The sequence below is a fragment of the Euleptes europaea genome, chromosome 4, assembly GCF_029931775.1.
Source record: "Euleptes europaea isolate rEulEur1 chromosome 4, rEulEur1.hap1, whole genome shotgun sequence".
In the NCBI taxonomy this organism is placed as follows: domain Eukaryota; kingdom Metazoa; phylum Chordata; class Lepidosauria; order Squamata; family Sphaerodactylidae; genus Euleptes; species Euleptes europaea.
In genome coordinates, this window is record NC_079315.1 from 21,316,235 (window position 1) to 21,322,017 (window position 5,783).

Genomic DNA, 5,783 nt, shown 5'->3' on the forward strand with positions numbered 1-5,783 from the left:
CCCTACATTGTGAATTGCAGCATCAAAGACTAAAGATTTTATAACAATCATGCTTAGGTTGGCAGGAAGAAAACATTGATTGCATTTTAAAATTATCATTAAAGCTACGATCCTTCAAATGCCAAGAACCAAAGTGAAGGATCTAATCTTTCCATCTCCAGCTGCAATGCAGGACCATCCACAAACCACCTCCCTTCAGGCAAAGTCACCAAATCCAGATCACTGGCCATTTATGCACAGGAGGTTTTGCCTTGGATTTGCTGCTCTCTAGATGCACATTTCCCCCATCCAAATGTTCAAACCTCAAAAATAAGGCCCCAGCAGAGTTTTGAGAATTTGTATGGGAAAAAATGTGCATCTAGAGAGCAGCAAATCCAAGGCAAACCCCCCATGCATAAATGGCCGGTGTCCCACAAAGAGATAGTAAATGCCTCAGAGCCAGGTGTAGAGAAAACCATTTCCAGTAAACTCCAGAAATTACTACATCATAATTTTACCTCTGACTATAAAGAAAACCACAGTGCTAATCTAGAGCAGTGGTCTTCATACTATAGGCAGGGACCCTCAGGTGGGTCATAGAGCCCCACCTGGGGTCACAAGACCCTACACATCCACCATTTTGAGAGGCTGTTTTTTGCAAGGGCCTGCTTCTTGTATGATGGCATACAGAGCAAGAGAACCGTACCTCATGAACACATGAACCTGCCTTATACTGAATCAGACCCTTGGTCCATCAGAGTCAGTATTGTCTACTGCGACTGGCAGCAGCTCTCCAGGGTCTCAGGCAGAGGTCTTTCACATCGCCTACTTGCCTAATCCCTTTAACTGGAGATGCCAGGGATTGAACCTGGGACCTTCTGCATTCCAAGCAGATGCTCTACCACTGAGCCACAGCCTCTCCCCTAGAGAGACCCCTTGTGTCTCTTTGCATGTACTGACAGAGCTCCAGTGCAATGGAAAGGCCAGGCCAAGAATCATTTTTAGCACGGGCAGTTTTAGAGAACCGTCCCATCCCTTCTTCTCCATTCTTGCATTCCCTCTCTTCTACCCACTCAACAATTGGTCCTCCAATGACTCATGCATGCTTGCAGGATAGAACCCCAGAGTTATAACCCAGGCTCGTCTTTTCTTTGCCTCTAACACTATACAACAAAAAGCTTTGGAAACCAAGATATGGCATAGGGACCTTGATAGCAGGGTCGGCCCTGGTTAGTATTTGGATGGGCAACCTCTAAGGAACACCAGAGTCGTGACACGGAAGCAGGCAATGGCAAACAATCTCTGAACATCTCTTGCCTTGAAACCCTCTAGGGTTGCCATAAGTCAGCTGTGACTGGACGGCACACACACACACAAAAGGGAAGGAGAGACCCAGCCCCCTCCCCAAAAGCACACATGCCACTGGGTACAGCTAAGCTCTCTGAAACTTTGCCACTGTTTTTAGAGTATCATTGAAATAGTAGCCGAAAAATGCATTAAAGAAAACTGCTGTTATCAGGTGTGTGGTGGTGTTTGTCCAGAAGATGGCACCTGGACACTATGAATGGTCTGCAGTGCTTCTAAAATGTGTTTTAAACCATCTCTGTTGCCGTAGCTTCACCTGTGTGTATGACTGTTTTCTATAGCAGAACCAGAAAAGTGAAATAAGTTACATGTGATGGTTTTTGTTAGGCTGATTTCAGCATTGAGTGAAGAGCTGAAAAGAAGACCAGATTTTTACCCTACTGAAAAAACTTCTAGCTTCTGTGGGCTGAACAGGTAATTTTTCAATCATTGGTTGTTTTCTGCACACCAATGGAGTGTGTGCCTTGACCTGGATGGCCCAAGCTAGCCCAATTCCATCAGATCTCGAAAGGTAAGCAGGATCAGCCCTGGTTAGTACTTGGATGGGAGACCACCCAGGAAGCCCAGGATCGCTATGCAGAGGCAGGCAATGGGAAAGCACTTCTGTTCATCTCTTGCTTTGGAAACCCTACGGGGTAGCCATAAGTCATCTGCAACTTGATGGCACTTTCGTCCACCACCATGGAGTGGTGAAATTCTTCTGAGGCCTTAACCAGTGTCCACAGTAAGTGCAGAAGTTCACTGGAGTGCTACTTATCTGGCTATTGCCGTAATAATAAAATCATTCACTGGAGTGCTAGTCAAGGGGAACATAAGGCAAACCCAGAATATGAAAGTACTGAGGCTATGGATGTTACGCAAATCTGCAAACAAAGTTTTAATAGGTTCCTGGGTAGCCCTATGGATTAGACTTGTTCAACTGGCAACAAACAGGCCACGGGTAACAAAGGGACAATCTGTAACTCACCCACCTCTATGACTTGGAAAATGTTTATTGATTAGGAAAAGAAAACTCACCATGAGGTCTTTCAAAACCATGGAAAGTACCAGGTTTCGGGGTGGTGGTTAGTATTTAGACATATTTGTTTATAGCTTGGATTCAAAGGAGCATCTCCAAGGACAGAATGGTTTCTGGAATAATTGCAGCTTTTGAGGGGATATTTTGGGCTGCAGTGGGAATGGAGAAGTAAGAAAACTCCAGTCATTTTCAGAGGCTTTGCTTAGGGTGCCCCCACCAACTGAGGCTAGACAGGTGGCAACCCAAGAATGGGCTTCTCAGTCGTGTTACCAAAACTTTTGGACTCCCTCCTCAGAGAGATTCATCTGTGTCTCTCTTTCAGTGTCTTGTGAAGGAGTTTTTGTTTTGTCACTAACTCTTATTAGTCCTTTTATGTCCTCTTATTAGTCCTCTTATTGTCACTAACTCTCATTAGTCCTCCTTCCTGTTTGTATAAGGGTGTGCCACTGGCAACCAAGATAATTCATGCCATAGTATCTCCCATTATTATGTATGGGTGTGAAAGCTGGACAATGGAGGAAGCTGACCCAAAGAAAATGGGTTCATTTGAAATATGGTGTTGGATGAGAGTTTTACGGATACCGTGGACTGCCAAAAAGGCAGCCTGAACTCTCCATAGAAGCTGAAATGACTAAACTGAGGCTATCATACTTTGGTCACATTATGAGAAGAGTCACTGGAAAAGACAATAACAATAGGAAAAGTTGAAGGCAGCAGGAATAGAGAAAGACCCAACATGAAATGAATTGACTCAATCAAGGACACCACGGCCCTCCGTTTGCAAGACTTGAGCAAAACTGTTAATGATAGGATGTTTTGGAGGTCATTAATTCATAGGGTCACCATTAGTCAGAAATGACTTGACAGCACTTAACACACACACCTGTTTGTGTGTGTTTTAATGTGTTTATGTGTTTTATTTAATTGTTATAAATATTGAATATACTTTTGTATTTTAAATGCTTTTTAATGTTTGAAATGTTTTAATGTTCACCATCTTGGGGACTCTAAATTGGGTGGAAAGGCAGTATAGAAGTGTTTTGAATAAATAAAACTGCACCCCATGGGTGGAATCCGTTTTATCTAAGGAGATGCTCCACTGAATCGAAGCCCATTTCTACTGGACAGTCAAGAACAGTGTTGTTGTATACAGTCAACACAGAGGGAAAGAAGCATGATCACCCCAACTAGGGTTGCCAACCTCCAGGTGGGGCCTGGAGATCTCCCGGTATCACAACTGATCTCCAAATTACACAGATCAGTTTCCCCAAAGAACATGGCTGCTTTGGAGAGTGGAGTACTGAGTTCCCCCCTCTGCCCAGGCTCCATCCCCAAATCTCCACAAATTTCCCATTCCCAGGGTTGGCAACCCTACCCCCAGCCCCTTCTTCACCTTCACTAAGCAAGTTCGGCATAACTTTTGAAAGAGTCAGCCCCACAGGAGACTTTGGACGATTTTGGAAAAGTATCAGGCTTTAAAATGAATCAAGAAAAAACAAAGATAATATTTAAAAATTTATCGGAAACACAGCAACAGGAATTTATATCATATACTGGCTGGGAGAAAGCTAACAAAGTTAAATACCTGGGAATTTGGATTACTGCAAAGAATAAAGATCTGATAACCAACAATTACCTCAAGTTATGGGGTAAGATTAAAACTGATATGATTATATGGTCAAACAAAAAATTGTCACTAATGGGACGTATTTCAACGATCCAAATGAATGTCTTACCGAGGATGCTCTTCTTATTCCAAAATTTACCAATAATATCACAAACTAAATATTTTGAAACTTGGAGGAAAGACATTTCAAACTTCATCTGGCAAGGGAAAAAACCAAGGACTGCTTATAAATACTTGGTGGATCTAAAAACTAGAGGAGGTTTAGCACTGCCTAATTTTCAACTCTATGCTGAAGCGGCAGCTTTAGTATGGCTAAAAGACTGGATGAACTTGTCAAATATACGTTTGTTAGACTTGGAAGGTTATAATAATTTAAGTGGATGGCATGGTTATTTGTGGTATGATAAAATTAAATTACAAGCAACATTTCGTAATCATATAATCAGGTCCTCTTTACTTCGTATCTGGATGAGATATAAACACATTTTGGAACCAGAAACACCGATGTGGATATCGCCTCAAGAAATGCTAACTTTGCGCCCACTTAGACCAGACAAATTTATTACTTATCAAGATCTAATTAATTGGGAAGGAAAGAAATGCTCACTAAAAGACTTTCAACTTCTTAAGGATGATTTACAATGGCTTCAATACTACCAAATCAAATCAGTTTTTGTACAAGATGCTAAAAAAGGTTTTTCTAAAGAAAAATCTTCTTTTCAAAGGATTTTACTAGATAATAACACAAAACTGATTTCTAAAATGTATAATCTCCTTTTAACAATATATTGTGAGCAGGATACGATTAAACCAACTATGATCGATTGGGCTCAAAATGTGGGACATGATATTGTTTTAAATAAATGGGAAAGATTATGGTCCAAAGATCTAAAAGGAATAAAAGCACAGTCAGTGCGAGAAAACATTTATAAAATGATGTATAGATGGTATCTAACACCCAAGAAAATTGCAAAGATTTATAAAACGATGTCCCCTACTTGTTGGAAATGTAACAAAGAAATTGGTTCCTTTTATCACATGTGGTGGACCTGTGACAAAGCCAAAGACTTCTGGGACATGATTTATAATGAATTGAGATTAATACTACAAAAGAATATACCCAAAACACCAGAAATGATGCTATTGAGTATGATTCCAGACGACTTAGCAATACAAAGAACTTTTTTGATTTATGCCACAACAGCTGCGAGACTGCTTTATGCAGCGAAATGGAAAGGGCTAGAAACTCCTGAGAAAAAAGACTGGATTGTTAAAATGTTTGAAGTGGCAGAAATAGCAAAACTCACAGCCATTCTAAATGAAGAAAATGACGTTCGGTTTTTGGGGGAATGGGGGGCGTGGATGCATTATTGTGAATATGAGTTAAAAATGGGAAGAATGGAAGAATACTTTCTAATCTGATCCAGAGGATTATTTCTGATCTTTTTTATAATGATTAAGTATAAGTATATTTACTAACAGACTATGGTTTTTTTTTCTATATATGGTATTGATAGTTTATTAAGATTAGATTACCTACGACGGGATGAACTTTTTATTAAGAGGCAGATAGAGGTGAAGGGGAAGTCTAAAAACTTTTCCATTTTTCTTTTTTCTTTTTTTATTATATGATATGGAACTATAACAACTTTAAGTTAGAATTGAAATTTGATATTGTTATAGATGTTGTTCAATGTTATGGAAAACTTCTAGTATAAAACCTAATAAAATTTATATTAAAAAAAAAGAAAAGAAAAAGAAACCGTATCCTTGCAATCAGGAACTTTGAAATGG

The 5,783-nt window shown here is 40.1% G+C and overlaps 1 non-coding gene across 1 annotated transcript; it reads right to left on the reverse strand.

Moving 5' to 3' along the window:
• Nucleotides 1–826: 826 nt before the first annotated feature.
• TRNAS-GGA (transfer RNA serine (anticodon GGA)) lies at nt 827–901 on the reverse strand. Its single transcript has one exon. It is a non-coding gene; the product is annotated as a tRNA-Ser (tRNA).
• Nucleotides 902–5,783: the final 4,882 nt, after the last annotated feature.